We start from the raw sequence: 22,544 nt of genomic DNA, 5'->3' as shown, positions 1-22,544 counted from the left end.
ACCTCAATGTATAAATAACATTTTTGTGCAAAACTTTTGAGAACATTATTGAAGAACGGATAACATTGAACAAATGTTCTATACTGGGAAAAAAAAAAAAAGTGTGTTCATAACTTTGAGAGAAGCTCGCCAACACTCCCTGTTCCCATGGCTAGCATAATGCTAATGGTGCAGCAAATTTTGAGAAGATAAAGTTCTTTGGGTGTGATAGTGTTTTACTGTGGAACATTCGCTCCTGATAAAGTAACATTTCATTTAGTATAGACCCCAAAAACAAGTTTTAACTGTTGAACTTCAGCCTCTCAAATTGCCTACAGAAACCTTCACTTGGTTGGTAAAATGTGTTAACTACTAGAGGAAGAATTTTTGTTGTTGTTGTTCTTCTAACATGTTCTATCATTTAAATATTATTTAAAAAGCGCTTTTGATTAAATATAATCTACCGCCATTTTTACATTAAAGCTTTCTAACGAAAGTTAAAACCTTTTTTGAGTATTCATAATATTATCTCTATTGTTATTGTTTTTGGATTACAACTGTATCAAAATAAAATAAATTCAACCAACAATATCTTATTATGGACGGTTTTAAAGTCCCCTTTGCGCTACTGTGTCTCTGGACCAGAGCAGACTGTGCATGCTGCGGCGGTTAGCGTGACACTAACATGAAATGTTAGGTTACTTGCATAACCCCTGTTCTCTGAGAACAGAGCAAGGTATCTCACTATGGGAAACTCCTCTGGTGTGATAGACAATGGAAAAACAAAAAACACCAATCACAGCATGCTCTAAGCATCTAAGCACACTCATCCCCGTGTTATGTGAGTAGGGAATCTTGGTGAGATACATACTTCATTCTGTTTTCAGAGAACCGGGCTTATGCAAGTATCCTAACGTTCTCTTTCAAACAATCGCTCAGTATCTCATATGGGAATGATATAGCCAACTCCCATAACAGATGCTTTCCGAAGCCACCGAACAGACCAGGCAAGAAAAAAAAATAACCTTTCAATTCTCCAAAGAGCCAACTTTAAGAACTGCATGAGCCATAGTAGGTGCAGTGACATCAAGACTGTAAAATCTGAAAAAATGTATGAGGGGAAGCTCAGCTTGCCACCACACAAATATCTCCCACCAAAATCCCCTTGAACAATGCCCATGATTTAGCCATACCCCTTGTAGAATGAGCCCTTAAGCCTGCCAGAGAATGAAGACTTATAGATGTATAGGACATTTCAATCACCTCCACCATCCAATAGGAAAGGCTCTGTGAGGAGATTGGCTTACCCTAACATTGAGTGGCCCATGAAACGAATAACTGATCATTCCACCTGAATGATCATGTCCTGTTTACATAATAGCATAAAGCTCATACAGGACACAAAGATTCTGCTCCTCTGACGAAAACACATGGAGGGGGGTAAATGGAACGCAACTACAAAGCAGAGCAGTTATAAGCTGAATCACTGACTTTGGGAATGAAAGTCAGGTTAGACTGCAGTGTAACCATGCTGTCATCCAAACTAAAATTCAGACATGCTTGATGAACCAACAAAGCATGTAACTCACACACTCATTTAGCTGAGACTAAAGCAAGGAGTAAGACCATTTTAAGAGATGGGAGCTTAATATGAACACCCTGCAGAGGTTCAAACAGGACCCGAGTTAAAGCATTCAGAACCATGGACAAGCCCCATGATGGGACCAGTTGCTTCGACACTGGTCTCAAACGCTTCACTCCCTTCATAAAACGGCATATAAGAGGATGTCATCCCACCGAAATTCCTTCGAAGCCTACATGGCAAGCCATAATAGCATCCAGGTAAACTTTAATGGTAGAAAATACCCTCCCATTATTCATTAAGTTTTGCAAAAATCAAAGTATATCACTCACCGTGCACTGAAAAAGAATAACTCCTTTACGAGTACACCAGTCCTCAAATACACATTTAAGATCATACAGTGAGCACGTTGATGGGGCTCAAGTGCTCTGGATAGTGTTTATAACTTCCTGGGGAAGCCAGAGTGCATTTAAATTGAACCCTTCATGGACCAGACCCAAAGATTGACAATCTCTGCCAGCCACAGCCTCCCCGGCCAACAAGGGGCTATCAGAAGGAGAGATAATCCGTTTTCTCTTACTCAGTGTAGGGTGGGAGAAATTAGACTCATATGTGGGAATGCATATAACAACACATTCGGCCACGGGTGTGCCAGCGCACAAAGCCAAAGACGCATTTTCATCCTTGAGAGAGAAATACATTGGACACTTTGCATTTGTCTTTGAGGCGAAGAGATCTATGGCAGCCCTGCCATACATCTTCCAAATCTGATCTACCACCAATGGGTGGAGTGCTCATTTTCCATATAACGGGTTGCCTCTTGAGAGGAGATCCGCTCCTACAATCAAGACTCCTGAGACGCACACCAGCGGATCGAACCAGTGAGAGCCCCGACTATGAACATCTTGAATTTGTACTTCCTTAAGTTCTTGTTTAGAGCACGTAGGTCCATTATCTGGTGTAACCCCCCAACTTTCTTTGGAATTAGAAAATAACGGGAGTGATAGCCCTTCTAAGTTTCCCCCTGGAACTCATCTTATAACTCTTTTCTCTAAGAGGGAGGGTATTTCTGCTTCCAACACCCATGCTGAATCCCCATTTGCTACAGATGCTATGACCCCATTGAAGGGAGGGGGTTTTACAGCAAACTGAAGCCTGTAACCCCTGGTTACAGTTGTGAGGACTCATTAATGCACAGAACACTCTCTCAAAGCATCCTGATATAGAGCCAGAGGTTTCTGCTAAACTGATTCCATAGATGGAGTTCTGGCACCATCTAGTGGACAGAGAGAAAAACGGCCAGGATATGTGTGACTCAGAGACCACTTTATCTCTTGGTTTGTTGTTATTTTATTTTATTTTATTTTATTTATTTATTTATTGTCTCCCTGCGCCCTCCACAATTGATCCTGGATCCAACAGAGATTTTTTTATTTGCTTTGAACCCAAGGGCTGAAGGGCTTTGTGACATTACACTTGTACCCATCAGACCAAATTCTTCAAAACTTCAAAGTTTTCTGCACTCAAACTTGTGGTATTGCTGTCAGCAATCTATGGAACACTGTGTGTTGAGGGGGAGCTGAATTGGCCTGAACACAACTTAAAACCAAATTTTCGCCCCGAAACTTTACATTGCCTGCTTTTTTTTTTTTGGTTCTCCATCTGTTCCTCAGACAGAGAACCTCCTGTTCGCCGTCTGAGGAACAGGTTGTGGGGGAACAGGAAGACACTGTGCTCTTTTATGTGGCAGATAGATGTCAAATGCCTCGCCTTCTTTTTTTCTGAAGGCTGCACCTCTGTCTCATTAGCATTGTGTTCGGCAATGTCAGCCTTGACAATACGTTTGTGAACTGAAGCAGCGCAGCCTAGGGGCTTCACAGAGAGGGGGTGGGCTCCTTGTCATGAGCTGTGATTGGTCCATCCTTTGGACAGACGTGGTGTAATTGGTGCTTTCATAGTCTATCACACCTGAGGCGTTTCCCATAGTGAGATACCGAACGCCTGTTTGAAAGAAAAGCTGAAGTGCAGAGTGATCAAAATCATTTATCCATATAAGTGAGAGACTGTAAGTTTTGAATGCTTATTTCTTCTAAATGCAAATTTTGTCATTGTTTTGGAGAACAAAAATGTCAAACTGGATTGTAGTAAGTGAAAATGGTAAGATCTTGAGAGATCTGTTAGTATTTAATGTTCTGTTGCTGCCAGTCATTTGAATGAATTCAGGAAATACATGTAAAATATTTCTCTTAAAGTTTTTTGCACTTTATTTAAATTAGGATATTTTACTTTAATTTTACATTTTGTTTGGCAGCCAGTCATTTGACCGTTTTTTTTTTTTTTTTTTTTTGATCAGTAGTGAGGAATGAGATAAATATCCCTGAATAAAAGTTTGAATTTGGATCTGTTCCTGTAATAACTTGAGAGAGATAGGTCTGAGAATTAAAGATTGATCATTTACTGAGTGAGTTCAAGGGCAAACAGTTCAATCAACCTCATCACAGGAGAATCCACATGCACAAACAACAGCTTCTTCTTTGCTGCTTTTTAGGCTAAGTTTAACTGCATTAACTGTCATAAATGTTCACATACAACTTTTAAATCTCACTCTACAACAGTTCCTCACACAAAGCATCACATCCCAAAGATTTGGAATACAGCAGGAATATAGTAATAAAATGCAGTGTATTTTATTTTAAATTTTAATCAATTCAATATTGTAAGCTGTAGTACTGTTTAAAATTAATCTTTAAAATGCCATGTCATAACAGATAAAACGTTATTTACAGATAAAACATCATTTCAAATAAAGTAAATTGTAAATCAGCCAAGTCAACTGCATTAAAGTGCACTTAATTGGCCCAAGATCACAATCCTGATTTGGAGTAGATGATCACTGGATTGATCTGGGCCACACTTCCCTTACAGAACAAAAATATATGGGAATATACTACAAAATATAATGCGATATATTACATAATACATTTCCATATATGGGAAACTAGTGCTTATATTTTTCAATATACAGCAATATATACATTGACCATGTATGGCTATATATGTAAAATATAAATATAAAATATTTATAAATGAAGACAAAAAATAGCATTATATTCATAAAGTTTTATCCTTTATTGTGTACATATATTGCAACATATATGTATACACACATTCATGTAATGAGTTAGGATCATTGGTTACAACAGACTTCTAGTTCCCAGCAGTGATACATTGTCTGTCTCCTCAATGTAGATCCTCCTGCTGTAAAAAACAGCATTGACCAGCATGAGTTCCCTTTCACTCACTGTCTACCAACCTGCAGTCGGTTCAGCACGGTAGTGTAGACAAGTGTTTTTACCCATGTTTTATTATGGCATAACAGTAAAATAAAAATTATGACTATAATTCAATTGGACATTCATCTGTTTATTCATTGTACATTATACTGCACTAACTAGTTTTTATTACTTTACTTGTCAGAAACATCAGGCTCACAGCAACAGATTAAGAAGAAGAATCCTGCATCAAAAAATGGCTTCAACTTGCATGTGAGACGGAGTGAGAAGAGAAAAAGAGGAATGAAGATGGACTGTCTAAGAGTCAAGTTACACTGTCTATTTTGCTATATGTGTGTAATAATTTGTATTATACTACGAGGCTGTTGAATACGGAAGCCCTAAACGGCCATGGATTATTATTTTTTTTCTATCTTGTTTTCTCGTGATCACGACTTATTTTCTCGTGATCTTGAGATAACAAAAGTTGTTTTCTCGTGATCACGACTTAATCTCTGGTCTAAATTACACAAATATGCCAACAAGTGTCAGTATATTACTAAATATAACTGATGAGGTGCGGTAAATATCCACTTTACTGTATTAGTTCATATTGGCCCAGATTGTACGAGTTTCGGACAGAGAGAGTCTTCGTGATCGCTTTATTTTGTGCAGTATTGTGTGTGTTAAGTAATTAATTTAACTGTTAATTATGCTTGAATATGATTATTTTGCTTGAAAGTGTATCTGTTATCTTTACGTTCTGGCTGCTAGATGCATGACTCACAGTTTCACTACCGCAATAGTTTGGTGTGATACTAAACTTATTGCTTATTAAAACTAATTTTGATGTCACTGTATAGTATTCTGTTTGCACCTTATTGTGTATCTTTAAGACGCCATTTTAATCATCGCAGTTTCAGTGTTCGTTTACCTCACTCACTCAATGTATATTGATAAGAAATAGCCAATATAGTGTGCACGGATCCACACTTTGGAAATCTACCAGAAATAAGAGAATATCCAGGGACTTTTGGCATACTCTTTTCAACATATTATGCTTTGAGACACACTTATTTCAGTCTCACATACTATTTAGGATGGATAGTATGGACATTGGGATGCAGTGCAAGAGTTAATGGACTATACACGGGGCGTTCTTTAGAACTTCCGCAATAATATAAGTCAGCTGGAAAACTTCTGGTGAAATGTCACTTGTTGGTGTGTTGAGCATCAATAGTGTGATACTTAGTTTTTAATCAGAATATAGTCACTTATATAGTCAGGCCTAGCATTAATTTATTCAAATGAAAGATGACATAAAAAATAAATAAATAAAGACGTACCTCAGTGTTCCCCCTCGGCTAAATTCAATACGACCATCAGTTTTCACACTTTTGTGTGGAAAAAAAAAAAGTGTCAACACACTGTAAATTAAAGATTTATTGTGCACTTTAGTTAGATTCATTGAATAAAATGTGAGTTTTCACAAGTGTGTCAAAATCACTGACTGACAGCTGCTGTGATTACAAAGGGAGCGCGGTTCTCTCTTTCTGTGTAATTCATTCACAAGAAAAGTTATTGTTTTTCAAGTACTTCATTCTTTACCTTGACAAAATGTATTAAACCTAGTGATTTTATAATGTTTATTCAATATTTATTCAATCTGAGTGAAAAACTATTACAGTAAATGGCTAATATATGCGCAAATAAATGCTACTCTGCTGCCATTTGCTGGTTATAGTGGCAATTCATGTCTTTTTTTATTTTTATAGAAAGGTGTTTTCTGTCAAATGTTGGATTTCCTACATCTTGAAATGTTTGGTTTTACAAACGGGTACAGAAGAATGAATAAATAATGTTTGTGGTCGTCATATTAAAAATAACATTTGAAGTGCTGGAAAAATGTGTGCGTGTCTAATTACAGACAGCATTTCTTATTCAAACGTTCCCATTAGCTTCATCTTTATTGCAATCAATAAAACGGGTTTATTGACAAATTAGGCAAGTGTGATAACTGTATTAAAATATAAATACAACATTAAAAAGTCAACCATTGTTGACAGAGTTTGACAAATTTGACAGCGGGCCGGCCCAGTAGCAGATTATATTAGTTAAGTTATATTAACTAATATAAATTACATAAAAATCTCAACACCTAAAAAGTAAATATTACCTACCTACTTTATTCAGTTTCAGTGAGAACAGTGTTGTTGATCACCCCTTTTTTTTTTTTTTTTTTGCTAGCGCATGGAAGGTCAGCTTGTTATCATCAGGTGTCTTCAATAATCAAGCAACCATCACTTAATTAACCACTTAAGTATTTAATTAACCCTAACACTGCTTCAGTGTTACTTTTAACACCCTGCTGATGGTTCCCATATGAACACAAACTGTGTACACATATGCCAGTGTACATTGGCAATCAGAAAGGCGAGTTCGGAGAAATCACATGAGATGCAGTTTGAACTTTTTCCCTAACCAGCCTGAGTCCAGTAAATAATAAACTACAAATAAGACTTTGCAGACTTTGGTATAGTTGGATATGGTGGTGAGTATACAAGATGTATTCCACTGTAAACAACCATGCATATGTGAGTAAAATACATGAATGTGATACATGAATGTTCACTGACTCATTTTTTTATTTCAGAGAGTTAAAATTATTGTCATTTGGACACTAATTTGATGCCAAGAATAAGCATACAATGCTGAATCTCAACAATGGTTGACATGCTGAAATGCATGCTGGAAACCATGGATGAGTTTTTTTAATTTGGTAGCTCCCAGAATGCATTTCAGCGTGAAACATGTCACCGTTGTTGAGATTCATAGCTGATTCTGTGTCTAAAGTGTGTGTCTAAAAATGGTAAGGTTTCAAAATGTTTTTGTACAAAGAAGTGCTGTCAATTGATTAAAAAAAAAAAAAAAAAAATTTAATTGCACATTTTTCTTTAATAAATCATGATTAAAAACAGAGTTTTTAATATTTTTATATTGTAATATTTTCAGAGTTACTCTGCAAATTAATGTAGAAACTACTTAAAGACAACATATTTTGGCATATTTGTTTAATGGCATATTTTTATGAATGTCTCTATGAAATTGATTTTTTTAAACATTAATTATAGACATTCAACATTACAGTATAACTAAAACCTATCAATTCCAACATTTATTAGGCTTAAAAAAATAACTTTTAATTTAAGTGAACTTAAAACAATCTTCACACTGTAAAAAATAAATCTGTAAACTAACAGAAAAAGTACAGGCAGCCCATTACCTGGACATTATCCAGTAATTTTACAGACATTTCCATTAACCCTAAAACACAACTCAATGAAGTGCAAAATTCTAAATACAGGTAAAACACCTGTAAAAAAAAATAAATATGGAAAATTATGTTAAATTAATACAGTACATTGTGCCCTATTTTTTACAGATTTTTTTAGAGTGCACATAAACCCACTATATTAAATGTCCTATTTTCCTGTGGCCTTCCTGTCTAACAGGTAGGAAATATACAGAAACTGAATAAAGTTATCAATAACTTTACAGTCTTCACTGCATACATTATAAATTAAATATACTGTAGATTAATCCTTATTAAAGTTACAATTTTCTCTGTTACCTTCTTTGATTAACATTAATGACAGACCTCACAGCAGACTGGTTTATTAGGCCACTGTGACTTTAAGATCTGTGGCTGCCGAATATGACGTGGATCTGATGCGCATCTCATTTCCTCACAACTCTTTAAGTTAATTTAAGACTGCTCTTATGAGGATACTCGACAAAACGGCATTTTGTCATAATTCTGTGTTATTGTTTGTTCAAGCATGTTGTGATATTATCATCATGTAGTAACCTGATTAAATCTCTTTCAGTGCTCAATAGAGGTGAGTTCATTTTACCTTGTTGATTATAACAACCTTGTGAGTCTAAATCTAGATTTTCAAAAGCTGTTCTACTCAAAAAGGTTAAAACTATGACTTAGACACACAAACATCGGGAATCAGTGTATGAATCACAATAATGGTGACTATCAAAAAGTATGCTGCAGTGCATACTGGGTGCACCAATCAAAACTCATCTATGGCTCCCAGCATGCATTGTGGTATGAATAAATTATGAGCTGAATTGCCTTAGGCAAGGCTAGGCAGGTTTATTTATATAGCACATTTCATACACAATGGTTATTCAAAGTGCTTTACATGAAAAGGAAACAAATACACAAGAACAAAAATGGAATGCATTGGAAATAAAGTAACAAAAAAGCAGAGAATAGCCCTATCTGAAGAGTCAGAGAGTTTCGGTCAGAATATTTGTTATGTATATTTTAATTGGTCTCTTTCCTATATTGTCTGTCATTCTCTGTGGTTTTCTCTCAGTGCCTAAATAATCTGTTGGATTTTTAAATAATCTGTCTCTAATAGATCAGATTTTTCACCTAAAATCGTCCAGGAAGATGTAATGATGGGTCGACAGCGTGAGGATCCATTTGCAGCTTTTATTAAAACACAGCACAGTGCAAACAAGGGCAAGGCAGTAGCGTGAACTGGAACAGGCAGAGATCAGGGCAGGCGGCAAGCAAACAGGGTCAAAGACAGGCAGAGATCGGGGCAGGCGGCAAACAATACACAGTCCAGTAAACAGGCAAGGGTCGAGGCAGGCGGCAGAGATTCACAAAGGGTAAACAGTCCACGGGAAAAACGCTCAGAGATGATCACCTAGGCAAATCAAGACTTCGCGGTGTGAGTGTGTGTGTGTCTTAAATAGTGTGAGTGTAATGCAGCGCAGGTGCGTGAGCAATCAGTCTCAGGAATGAGGGCCCATGGGTAATGTAGTCCGAATGGGAAATGATCAGAACTCCGGTGACGGCTCCCTCCGGCGGCCGGGAGGAAGAGCCGCGGGAACCGTATTCGTGACAGAGCTTCCTCGCCCTTGATGATCAGGGGTGGGGGGTTGCGGGCCTCGGCTCCCTCCGGCTCCTCCCTCAGGCCCCCGGAGGGTTTCAGCAACGATACATGAAAAGTGGGAGAAATACGGTAATTAGCAGGTAAATTGAGACGAAAAGATACAGGTGTGATTTGTTTTGTGATTTGAAAGGGCCCTACAAACCTGGGACTGAGTTTTCTGCATGGAAGTCTGAGACGTAGATCCCTGGTAGACAGCCAAACCCACTGTCCCACAGCATACGAAGGATTGGGGCGTCGATGTCGGTTGGCTTGAGCCTCCTGTCGTCTCACAGCTCTTTGCAGATGATGATGTGCCATGTCCCAGGTCGCCTCGCTTCGGCGCATCCACTCAGTGACAGAGGGTAAGTTGGATGGTTCCCCAGACCATGGGAAGAGAGGTGGTTGGAACCCCAGGACGCATTGGAACGGCGTGATGCCGGTGGCAGGTTTCTGCAGGGAGTTTTGAGCATATTCGGCCCACATTAGATAGCGGCTCCAGTCGGATTGATTATGCTGACAATATGTGCGTAGAAATCTTGTGAGCTCCTGATTCATGCGCTCAGTCTGCCCATTGGATTCGGGGTGGTACCCAGAAGAGAGGCTGATGTTGACGTTCAGCTGTTTGAAGAATGCTGCCCAGACCCGTGAAGTGAACTGCGGGCCCCGGTCGGATACAATGTCCTCCGGCAGACCGTAGAGCCGGAAGACCTGGTTGCACAGGAGTTCTGCTGTTTCTAATGCAGTGGGTAGTTTGGGGAGTGGTAGCAACCGGCACGCTTTCGAAAAGCGATCAATGATGGTGAGTATGGTGGTGTGGCCCTGGGATTCGGGAAGATCGGTGACGAAATCTATGGCAATGTGGGACCAGGGTCGTTGAGGAATGGGAAGAGGTTGTAACAGACCTGCGGGAGCTTGATGTGGGGTTTTAGAAGTTTGACAGGCGGTGCAGTTGGTGATGAAGTTTGTTAAGTCTGCCGGCATGGTTTCCCACCAGAATTGATTCTGTAACAGGTGTAGGGTGGCGGTGATACCTGGGTGGCCGGAACTGGGAAGGTCATGGACGTGATGTAGCAATTTGTCCCGGAGATGGATGGGAACATAGGTGCGGTTGGGTGGACATGCTGGTGGAGGCGCTGTTTGTTCGTTGGCCTGCGAGATCTCGGTCATGACATCCCATTGAACTGGGGCGAGTAATAGGGTTTCAGGAATTATGTTCTCTGTATCTTCTGGACGTTCCACCTCCTCGGCCTGCCGGGACAGAGCATCCGCCTTGACATTCTTTGACCCCGGTCGGTACGTAACCGTGAACTGAAAGCGGGTGAAGAACATTGCCCATCGTGCTTGTCGAGGATTCAGACGTTTGGCAGACCGGAGGTACTCCAAATTTTTATGGTCGGTGAGAATGGTAAATGGATATTTCGCCCCTTCCAACCAGTGGCGCCACTCCTCCAGCGCCGCCTTCATGGCCAGCAGTTCCCGGTTGCCCACATCGTAGTTGCGCTCTGCCGCAGACAGTTTCCTGGAGTAAAACGCACAGGGGAACATCTTGGCCGGATCACCCTGTCGTTGTGAGAGAATCGCGCCAATGCCCGTACTGGAGGCGTCCACCTCCACGATGAAAGGGAGCTCAGGATCTGGGTGACGGAGAATGGGCGCTGAAGTGAATCTCTCCTTTAGCTCTTGGAAAGCATTTACCGCTTCGGGAGACCAGATAAGTCGTGTGGACTGGCGTTTAGTCATGGAAGTTAGGGGGGCGGCGACCCCACTGAAGTTTCTAATAAACCGCCTGTAGAAGTTGGCAAACCCCAGAAACCGCTGCAATTCCTTTAAAGTGCGAGGTTGGGGCCACTCTAGTACTGCCTTTACCTTGCCATCATCCATAGCCACTCCCTCCTGACTGATAACATAGCCCAGAAACGTTGAGGTGCGGTGGAACTCGCATTTCTCGGCCTTGGCGTATAGTTTGTGCTGGATCAGGCGTTGAAGTACAGCTCGTACCTGTTGAACGTGTTCCTCGAAGGTGTTGGAGTATATGAGGATGTCGTCTATGTAAACGATAACCCAGCGGTTGAGCATGTCTCGGAAGACGTCATTGATGAAAGATTGAAAGACTGAGGGACTGTTGGCTAGCCCGAAGGGCATGACGAGAGTCTCATAGTGACCAGTGGAGGTGGAAAAGGCTGTCTTCCATTCATCTCCCTCCCTGATGCGAATTAGATTATAAGCACAGCGGAGGTCCAGCTTGGTGAAATATTTGGCTTGTCGTAGTTGCTCGAGGGCTGCAGGAACTAGCGGCAAGGGATACTGAAACTTCACCGTGATGTCGTTCAGGCCACGGTAGTCAATGCAGGGCCGTAAACTGCCATCCTTTTTCTTAACAAAGAAGAAGCCTGAGGAAGCCGGTGACGTAGAAGGCCGAATGAACCCCTTAGCCAACTCCCCCTCAATGTAAGACTTCATGGCTGCGGATTCAGGCTGTGATAGAGGGAATATTCTGCCCTTAGGCGGTGTAGTACCGGGCAGCAGTTCTATGGCACAGTCGCTGGGGCGATGAGGAGGCAGCTCCGTCGATTTAGTCTTGCTGAAAGCAATTGCTAGATCCAAGTACTCAGCTGGTATGGTTGACTTTATATCGGGTTCGGTTTCGCAGTTGGGGATGGTTTGAGAGGATAGTGGAGTGACTGACCTCAGGCAGCGATGGTGGCATGTGGGATCCCACTGTGTGATCTGACCCTCCTTCCAGGAGATGTGTGGATTGTGTGTTCTGAGCCAGGGCAGACCAAGGATGACTGGGTTGTTAGGTGAGTGAATGACGTAAAAGCAAATCCGTTCGTGATGGAGAGCTCCCACCTGAAGGGCGAGCTCGGTGGTGATGTGCGCCACTTTTCCTCCTCCGATGGGTTTTCCATCTAGCGCCTCCACTGTTAATGAAGAATGGCAGCTGGTTAGAGCAATCTTGTGGTCGTGAATGAATGTGTCAGACATGAAATTTCCAGCCGCGCCAGAGTCCAGGAGTGCGTGGGCAGATATGACTCGTTCATCGACAGTTATTTGAATGGGAATTCTTAGGCAGTTGGATGCATAGTCTGTAGGTTGAGAAACACTCTCCGCTTTGGGATTGGGAGTGCTGGGTCGAATGGGGCTGTTCACCTTAATGTGACCGGTCTGGCCACAGTAGAGACACAGATGTAACTGGCGCCTTCTCTCACGTTCTTCGGGAAGAAGTGGGGTATATCCGAGCTGCATGGGTTCAGCGAAAGTATTGGACATGGAGGGTAATCGGCTGGGACGCTGAGCTCGAAGGAGATTATCAATGTGGATGGCGAGTTCTATGAATTCGTTTAGTGATCTTCCCTCTTCGCGACATGCCAGCTCAGCTTGTAGCTCCAAAGTTAAGCCCTTACGGAACAACAGCTTTAAGGTGTCCTCTACCCAGTTAGTTTGGGCGGCCAGGGTGCGAAAATTTAAAGCAAATTCAGCAGCTGTCGATTTACCTTGGCGTAATGAGAGGAGTTGGTCGCCCGCACTCTTACCACCCTCCGGATGTTCGAACACCTCCTTGAAACTTTGTAGAAAAGCGGCAAAAGTGGGGAAAACAGAGCCATCCTCTCTCCATACCGCCGTAGCCCAGTCCAACGCTTTGCCGGTAAGCAAAGAGCATACGAACGATATCCGTCTGGATTCGTTAGGGTACAGTGAGGGCTGTTGATTCACAAACAGAGAGCATTGAAGAAGGAAGCCCTTACATTTGACTGGATTACCGTCGAATTTATCTGGCAGAGCGAGGCGCGGGTTCACCGCAGGGGGAGCGGGAACCGTGTGGCTGGCAGGTGTAGCGGGCGGCGGCATGGCGACCTCGAGAGGATTGAACCGCAGGCTTTGCAGGGTTTTCACCAGCTCCTCAGTGAGGGATGTTAAGCGGGTCAGTTGATGCTGATGTACCGCGAGCTGGCTGGCCTGTGCTGATAGCTCGGTGGAAATCTGTGAGAGAACTGCTGGATTGTTTGATGGCGAAGTCTTCTGTAATGATGGGTCGACAGCGTGAGGATCCATTTGCAGCTTTTATTAAAACACAGCACAGTGCAAACAAGGGCAAGGCAGTAGCATGAACTGGAACAGGCAGAGATCAGGGCAGGCGGCAAGCAAACAGGGTCAAAGACAGGCAGAGATCGGGGCAGGCGGCAAACAATACACAGTCCAGTAAACAGGCAAGGGTCGAGGCAGGCGGCGGTGATTCACAAAGGGTAAACAGTCCAAAGAGTAACAAATAAACAGTCCACGGGAAAAACGCTCAGAGATGATCACCTAGGCAAATCAAGACTTCGCGGTGTGAGTGTGTGTGTGTGTGTGTGTCTTAAATAGTGTGAGTGTAATGCAGCGCAGGTGCGTGAGCAATCAGTCTCAGGAATGAGGGCCCATGGGTAATGTAGTCCGAATGGGAAATGATCAGAACTCCGGTGACGGCTCCCTCCGGCGGCCGGGAGGAAGAGCCGCGGGAGCCGTATTCGTGACAGAAGAGCTCTAGGACTGACCCTCTAGTCCGCGCTCAGTAAATTTGGTCCCCGACCTCGTAGTCTACTCTCTGTAGTCTACAATGGATTACTAATGTCCCACATTAGTCACCACAGAGTTTCAACCATCATGGATCACTCCCAAATCTAACTTTAATTTTTGTCTCTTACCAGAGAAATTTGAAGATTTAAAATGCATTAAAACAGTCAGGAATAAAAAGATTATGCATAAAAGATTGATAAAAAAAATGCATTAAACAGTTAAAAAAACTATACATATACTGTAACAGCTAAAAGCAGACTCTTCTTGCTTTGAGCGAACCCTTTCTAACTGATGTGATCCTATTGATCTTAGTGATCTGTTAGGTTTATATTCACTGAGCATATCTGCAGTGTATTGAGGTCCTAGGCCATTAAGTGATTTATAAACAAGTAACAGTACTTTAAAATGAATCCTAAATGCAACTGGAAGCCAGTGCAAGGACCTGAGGACTGGTGTGATGTGTTCACATTTTCTGGTTCTGCTCAGAATCCTGGCAGCAGCGTTCTGTATGAGCTGCAGCTGTCTTATGGTCTTTTTGGGAAGACCAGTGAGGAGTCCATTACAATAATCCACCCTGCTGGTGATGAAAGCATGAACTTCTCTAAGTCTTGACTGGAGACAAAGCATCTAATTACTGCAATATTTTTTGAGATGATAATATGCTGATTTAGTTATTCCTTTTACATGACAACTGAAACTAAGGTCTGACTCCAAAATCACACCAAGTTTCCTGACTTGATTTTTAGTTGTTTGACCTCTAGAGTGAAGGTACACAGTCGTAGCTGTTATGTATCTTTGTAACTCATTGTAAGCCCTCTTTTGAGGCACCCGCAAGCGCACGAAAGTTGGTCCTTGTCTGCTTTTTTCCGGCCGATTTGAAATGTTGAGTCGGTCAGTCGGGCCATCTGATCATTCTGATTGGCTGTTCAGCTACTGCCACCTGCTGGTACGGAAAGGCATTTCATCTTGCGCAGGCGCAGAACAGACGTGCTACTTGGCCGTCGGGTGTCGAGCGTCGGTTTGGTGTGTCAGGGCAACTTTGGACACAGACACTGCCGACGTGAGCCAACCCCGCAGTCTGCTTTCGTCACCACTAGTTCGTCGGCGTCGGCTTGGTGTGTTCCGGCCTTAAGAGTGTTGAACATACATTAAAATTATACTGATAACAAACTTTTAGTGATTTTAAAACACTTTGCAATGGCATTCCAAGTTAACTTGTAGTGTGCTAATGGCATCATTATAGTGTGCTTCAAATAGGCTACAATAAAGTAATCTTTATAAATAAAGTTACAGCTTTAGAATATGCCTTTTACAGACAGCCCCAGTATACCAGTTACTTATCCAGTGAACATCAGTGAGACAATGGGAACAGATTTATATTGATATTGAATGCAGGATCTAGTACGGACTGGAATCGAACCCAGGTCACCCAGGCCGCTGTCACACTCGGCTTACCTGTTGCGCCACCACACATATATAAACTACGCTGAACTGGGGTTACTTTGTGTTCTCTCTATACTGTTACAAGTACAGCTATAAGCGCGCAGACATTATTAATGACAACTATTAATGACAGCACAAATTATATGGATTAAAAGAACAGTTCTTGTAATTGTCATCTATAGCATTTGTTACAATAAGGATATAATTACAGGTAAGACCATTTTTTTCTTTCTTTCTTTTTATAGCATTTGTTATGAAAAATAGCAACACAGTTAGAAACTATAGCTACAACATGCCACAGTTGTAATATAAATCTTTAGTGAAAAATCTATACCCTTAAAAGATTATCTATTATAAATTCTACAACTAGTCAAAATTTGCCACAATAATACAAAAGAACGTGATAAATTCTAGTAAATGTGGTCAAGTCAAGTCAAGTCACCTTTATTTATGTAGCGCTTTTTACAATGCAGATTGTGTCAAAGCAGCTTTACAGTGATAAATGGTATATAATTTTGCCTGCACAGCGGCTCTTAAAGAAAATGGTGTCAATGCAGGCAGATCAAAGCACTGTTGAATATCAAATGTCAAATGTCAAGTGTCCCCAACTAAGCAAGCCAAAGGCGACAGCGGCAAGGAACCCAAACTCCAACAGGTGACATCAGGTGGCAAACAGGTGGCAAATAGGTGTTAAAATGGAGAAAAAAAACCTTGGGAGAAACCAGGCTTAGTCGGGGGGGCCAGTTCTCCTCTGGCAAACAGTGCTTTGTTACGATTCAGGTAACTATCATAAGCCTGATAGGATCGCAACATTCAAAGTATTTATTCCAGTTCAATCCAGTTGAGGTCTTCAAGAGCTTGCAGGATGATGTTTTCCTCTCTTTTCATTTTAGTTTCTGTTCGACTTTCTCTGTAGCATTTTACTATATTCTGAATAGAATTCAAATGGGTTACACATTTTATCATCAGCATCGTATAGGAACGGCTTGTGCAAATCTTAACACTGTTAAGATGTTTAACAAAAATCTCAAGTGATATGGAGGGAATTGCGGAGATAGAGGCTAAACTATCCGCCCTGATTACAAGATTGGATGAGGCTGAAAAACGAGTGGAGTTTCTAGAAGGGGCCGAGAAAGAACTATAGGCCAATCCACCTGCCACCAAAGCCGAGCTGGAGCTAATATGGGATAAAATAGAAGACATGGAGAATCGGAACAGATGCAACAATGTCTGTATCGTCGGAATACCTGAAGGAAAAGAAGGCCAGGACATGGTGAGGTTTCTGGATGGACTTATGCCACAATTGACCCTTCGCTAAGCCCCGCCCTCCTTAGTTACTGTTGCTACGCCTGGCAAGTCTATTACAGTATGTATGCACCAGTGTCAGACATTCCCAAGGATTAGAAAATAATTTAATCAAAATTGAAGCTAAAGCCTATAGGTCCCGACAGATAGACCCCGGCCGATTTTGGCAAAATTCCCACGGTCCGCCGACAGGGACTTCGTGTTACGGGTGGCGAGAATTAAAGGCAAACTTTGCTGGGAGAACAATAATATTATGGTCTTTCCTGATTTCGCCAGAGCAACACAGCAGAAGCGAGACAGATTCAAAGAATGCAAGAAAATGCTTCACACAAAGAAGTTGAGCTTCGCACTGCTTTATCCTGCAAAACTATTAATCGAAACTAAGGATGGCCGCAAGACTTTTTCTTGCCCACGACAGGCTATGGCCTTCATTGAAAAAATTTAGTGAGCCTTGATATCCTTTTTTCTCAAGCTCTGCCTCTGGTGTTTTTTTTTTTGTTTGTTTGTTTGTTTGTTTTTTTGTAACTGTATACAACATGTTAAGAATACTTGGTTACATTTAAAAAATTGAGGAGAGTTTTTTTTTTTTATTAACTTCATCGGCCTTGATTTTTTGGAGTAGCAAAGTATCGTGGAAATTCTCTTGAACGAGTCATGGACCATTGGACTTTTGTGGGATGGACTTTAGTTAAAACCTTGATGCGCGATGTTCATGTTGAAGCGCAATTTGTTTTTGTTTTTCTGTGGGTTGTTTGAAGGAAGAAGGTGGTGGCTTCTCTTAAGCGTAATAAATTGGATATAGTATTTCTCAAAGAGACACATCTTGCTATGCAGGAAGCTGAAAAACTTGGCAGGGCATTTGGCGGTTACATGTTTTGCAGTAAAGGGTCAAGTAATAGTAGGAGAGTTATAATATTAATAAAAAAGCATTTGCAATTTAGATGTATTAAACAAATGAAAGATAAGTCCGGAAGAGTTATTATGGTTGGGCTGAAATACAGGGGCAGAATTTATTATTGGCCAATATCTATGCGCCTAATATTGACGACCAAATTTTTTTTATAGATTTAGAAGCGAAGTTGCGAGCTGCTGTGAATTGTGAGATTGTGTTGGGTGGAGATTTTAATTTGTTAATGGATCCACTCTTAGACCATAGCAGCCCATTACTTAGGATGTGTAAATCTCTCGGCCTCATAGATATTTGGAGACTCCTGAATCCACATGGAAGGGACTACACCTTTTTTTCGAATGCACATAAAATTTTCTCTAGAACTGACTTTTTCCTTTTATCAAAATCACTTATCCCTTCTGTCATCGCATGCAAAATTGGAAATATCTTAATTTCGGACTATGCTTGGGTATGAGTTGAAGCCTTATATAGAGAGGAAAAAAATCATATAGATGGCGTCTTAATACATCTCTCTTACAAAACCCAGTATTTCAACAAATGTTAAAAACAGAAATTAATGGGTACATAGAAACAAACTGGTCATCAGTATCCTCGGTGGGAGTGGCTTGGGATGCTTTTAAGGCAGTTATTGGGGACGTATCATTTAATTTGTGGCGCATTCCAAGAAACTTAAAGCACAAGAACTTTTGGAGTTGGAAAATAGCATTAAAAGGGCTGAAACAAAGATAAAACGTCAAGTGACACCTAGTGGTCTTCGAGAATTAACTCAGCTGAAATATAGATATAACACCATTCTGTCTCAAAAGATTCAATTTTTGCTATTCAGGACAAGACAGACATATTTTGAGTCAGGAGATAAAGCAGGAAAACTTCTAGCTAATTATATCAAGCACAAGGAGTGTTCTTCCATTATTCCATCTGTTAAGTCTTCTAGGAGAGATATATTTACTACTGCTACAGATATAAATAATACATTTAAAGAATTTTATATAGATCTTTACAAGTCAGCATCATCATCAACTGATGAGGATATTAGCAGATTCCCGGAACCATTAGATCTCCCTAAACTATCAAATGAACAGAAGCAACTTCTTGACTCCGATATAACTCTAGAGGAAGTGATTGAGGTGATCAGAGCATTGCCTACAGGAAAAGCTCCTGGTCCGGATGGTTTCCCCGCAGAGTTTTTTAAGGAACACATTAAAGACCTTGCTCCTTTAATGCTAGAAGTTTTTATGGAGGCATTTCAGAGGGAGGGGTTACCACCAACGATGACACAAGCTCTAATTAGTCTTATACATAAAAAGGATAAGTATTCAAGTGATTGTAAAAATTACCGCCCAATATCACTGATTCACCTTGATATGAAAATCTTGTCAAAAGTCCTGACTAATCGTTTAAATAAAGTTATATCATCACTTATACATGTGGATCAAGTAGGGTTCATTAGCAGCCGTAGCTCTTCTGATAATATTCGTGGGTTTATTGACATCATGTGGTCAGTAAGAGAGGAACAGACCCCAATTGCAGCCATCTAATTAGATGCTGAGAAGGCTTTTGACACGATGGAGTGGAGAGACCTTTTTAAAATTCTAGAAGGGTTTGGAAACACGTTTATAAGATGGATTAAATTATTGTACAAACAACCGTTAGCAGTGGTACAAACCAATGGATTAATTTCTGAGTATTTTGTACTAGGTAGAGGACCTCAGCAAGGCTCTCCACTCTCCCCGTTGCTGTTTTGTCTTGCTTTGGAACCTTTAGCTGCCGCAATTAGAAAAAACAAGGATTTTCCTGGCATTGTAGCAGGGGGACAAATACACAAGCTTATGCTTTATGCAGATGACATTTTATTATTTGTCTCTGATCCTGGTACGTCTATACCTTGTCTCCTTAGAATAATTGACATTTTTTCTAAATTTTCAGGTTATAGGGTGAATTGGTCTAAATCAGAAGCCCTTGCACTGACTGCATTTTGCCCTGCCTCAGCTTTTCATCCTGGCATGTTCCAATGGCCTAAGTCCGGTATTAGATATTTAGGAATTCTATTTCCCCCAAATTTAAATTACTTAGTGAGAGCTAATTTCGACCCCTTAATGAAGAAGATTTCCTGCGATATGGATAGATGGGCTCCACCCCATATGTCAATGGCTGGAAAAGTCAATGTAATTAAAATGAGTTGTACGCCAAAATTGAATTATTTATTACAGTCTCTCCCAATACAAATACCACTTTACTACTTTAAACAGTTTGACAGAATATATAAGGTTTTTATTTGGAATGGTAAGCGTCCTCGGATGCATTCTAATAAGTTACAGAGACCTGTTGAGAAAGGTGGTTTAGGCCTGCCTAATGTTTTATTTTATTATTATGTTTTCAATCTCAGACACCTGGCTCATTGGTCACTTCCGCCTGAGCGAGCTCCCCCTTGGTATACGATTGAACAATCTGTCTTGCCTTCGATCTCATTATTGCAGAGTCTGTCCATTAAACTGGATAGCGAGGTGAAAAAACATCCGATTATTTCACATTTGCATACAGTTTGGTTAAAGATTTCCCATCTGCGTAGCCATGACCCTTACCTGAATGCTTGTTCAAGTATATGGTTGAACCCTAAACTGTGTATTAATAAAGCCCCCTTTCTATGGAGGAAATGGATTAAGAAAGGTGTTATTATATTAAGTGACCTTTATGAAAATGGTAGTCTGAAGTCATTTGAACATTTATGTCAGCAGTATGGTATATTTAGATCTCAGTTTTTTCGGTATTTACAGTTACGACATTTACTTTGTACTACTTTTGGTTCTAGTACACAGCCTCCTAAGACAGCATTCATTGTATGATAATTTCAGCATATGGGAAGGGTCATGAAGCATCAACATACTACTCCTGGTTGATTCAAAATCACAGTGATGGAGCGTTATTAGCTCTTAAGAAAATATGGGAAAGAGATTTGAATTTAACATTTAATCACAAGGAGTGGCATAGTGTTTTAAAAAATGTCAAAACGGCATATAGGGATGCAAAAATACGCCTTATATAGTTTAAGATAGTGTACCGTTTTACTGGACCCCTTCCAGACTGTTCAGGCTTGGGTTAAAAGATACACCATATTGTGGAGATGTAAGACTGAGGGTGGAGACTTAACTCATGCCCTCTGGTTTTGTAAATTCAGGATTTCTGGAAAAAGGGTTCATGAACACATTTGCACTGTTTTGGATACTCAGGTTTCACTATGTTCCTGTTACGTGGCTGTGTATAGTTGTTTATTTTTAAGACCCATAGGTGGTGTTGAGGTCCTTGATTGGCGGATGCAGCATGATGTCACAGAGTTTCCGGGATAAATGGCGTGGATGGCGACAATGGAGTCTCTCTCGCTGGGCTGGTCTCTTGCTCCGCGTTTCCCCTCGCTGCGGTTTCTTTTGAGATCGCTTCATCCGCTCTCATCGCTTTCTTGGGGCGTTTAGTCTTTCTTTTGTAATAGTTTGGTTTGCATCTTTGATCTTTTAAGTGTTTTGTTCGATATGTTTTCTTTATATGGTTAATGTTTAGTTTTAACAGTAACAGGTAGTGGAGTTATTTAAACAGGTCACTGTTTATTAATGTAGTAAGTATAGTGAAGGAAGCAGAGGCCCGGAAGAGTCACTTCTTTTCTGGCGAGAATAGCCAGGCAGGCGTTCTTTGTTTCTCTTGCTGTTTTTCCCTACCTGTTTACTGTTAATTCTTTTTGTTAATATTTGTCTGATCTTGTTTGTAACATTATTTACGAATTATTGTTTATTCCTTATTAAACGAGGGCGATTATCGTCCTGAAAATTCGCTATCAGTGTCTGTAGCTCTTACATGTGTGTGGTCCATGCCCTTTATTGGAGTTATTTTATTTAGCGAGCTGTTAACTCGGACATGGGCCATAACAGTTCCCAATTGTTTACATTAGGTGGGTGGACAGACAGTGACAAGAGACAAACATATAAGATACTGGGTACAAACCAGTTTAATGATTGGCAGACAAATAATTCTTAGGAACTGGAAGTCAGAGGAGGCCCCTTCCTTTCAGAAATGGATAGTAGAACTAGGTAGAGTGGCTGCATTTGAAAATATGTCTTATAGACAGATGGACAAACTAAATTTATTTTATAAGAAATGGTCCAGATATGTATCTTATCTGGAAAAGGTGCAGTTATAATTTTGTGAGAGAAACATGTTTACAATTTCATGTTTTATCAATTATTTATTTATTTATTCTTTCTTTCTTCTTCTTTTCTCTCCAATATATGCTGCAAGTTATACTTATTGTATTGAATTGTATAGCCAAGTTGTGACCTCAAGCTGTAGTTGGGGATTTCTTGTGTGGGTGGGTGGGTGTTGATATTGGGGTGAAAATGTTGATTTTGCACAGATGCATTATGTTGTATTCTGAAAAGCTCCTGAAAATCAATAAAAATTTTAATCACAAAAACAAAACAATCATGAGTCAAGAGCCTAACTTCAGCATAACACTGATCAACATAATGGTGATTTTAAATCTTTGTTCATATTTC

At 40.6% G+C, this 22,544-nt stretch overlaps 1 protein-coding gene and 1 long non-coding RNA gene across 3 annotated transcripts in view; both read left to right on the top strand.

Moving 5' to 3' along the window:
- The window catches only part of LOC127509705 (interferon-induced very large GTPase 1-like), a 322,431-nt gene that overhangs the window by 152,648 nt on the left and 147,239 nt on the right, over positions 1–22,544 (top strand). The window lies entirely within an intron of this gene.
- On the top strand, positions 3,556–5,884 carry LOC127509721 (uncharacterized). Of its 2 annotated transcripts, none has more exons than XR_007929353.1 (3): positions 3,556–3,626; positions 4,811–4,893; positions 5,039–5,884. It is a non-coding gene; the product is annotated as an uncharacterized LOC127509721 (long non-coding RNA). The 2 variants fall into 2 exon arrangements; XR_007929354.1 differs by having other exon boundaries at positions 3,622–3,718.

The sequence above is a fragment of the Ctenopharyngodon idella genome, chromosome 3 (assembly GCF_019924925.1).
Source record: "Ctenopharyngodon idella isolate HZGC_01 chromosome 3, HZGC01, whole genome shotgun sequence".
Lineage (NCBI taxonomy): Eukaryota > Metazoa > Chordata > Actinopteri > Cypriniformes > Xenocyprididae > Ctenopharyngodon > Ctenopharyngodon idella.
This window is presented reverse-complemented; position numbering and strand designations above follow the sequence as displayed.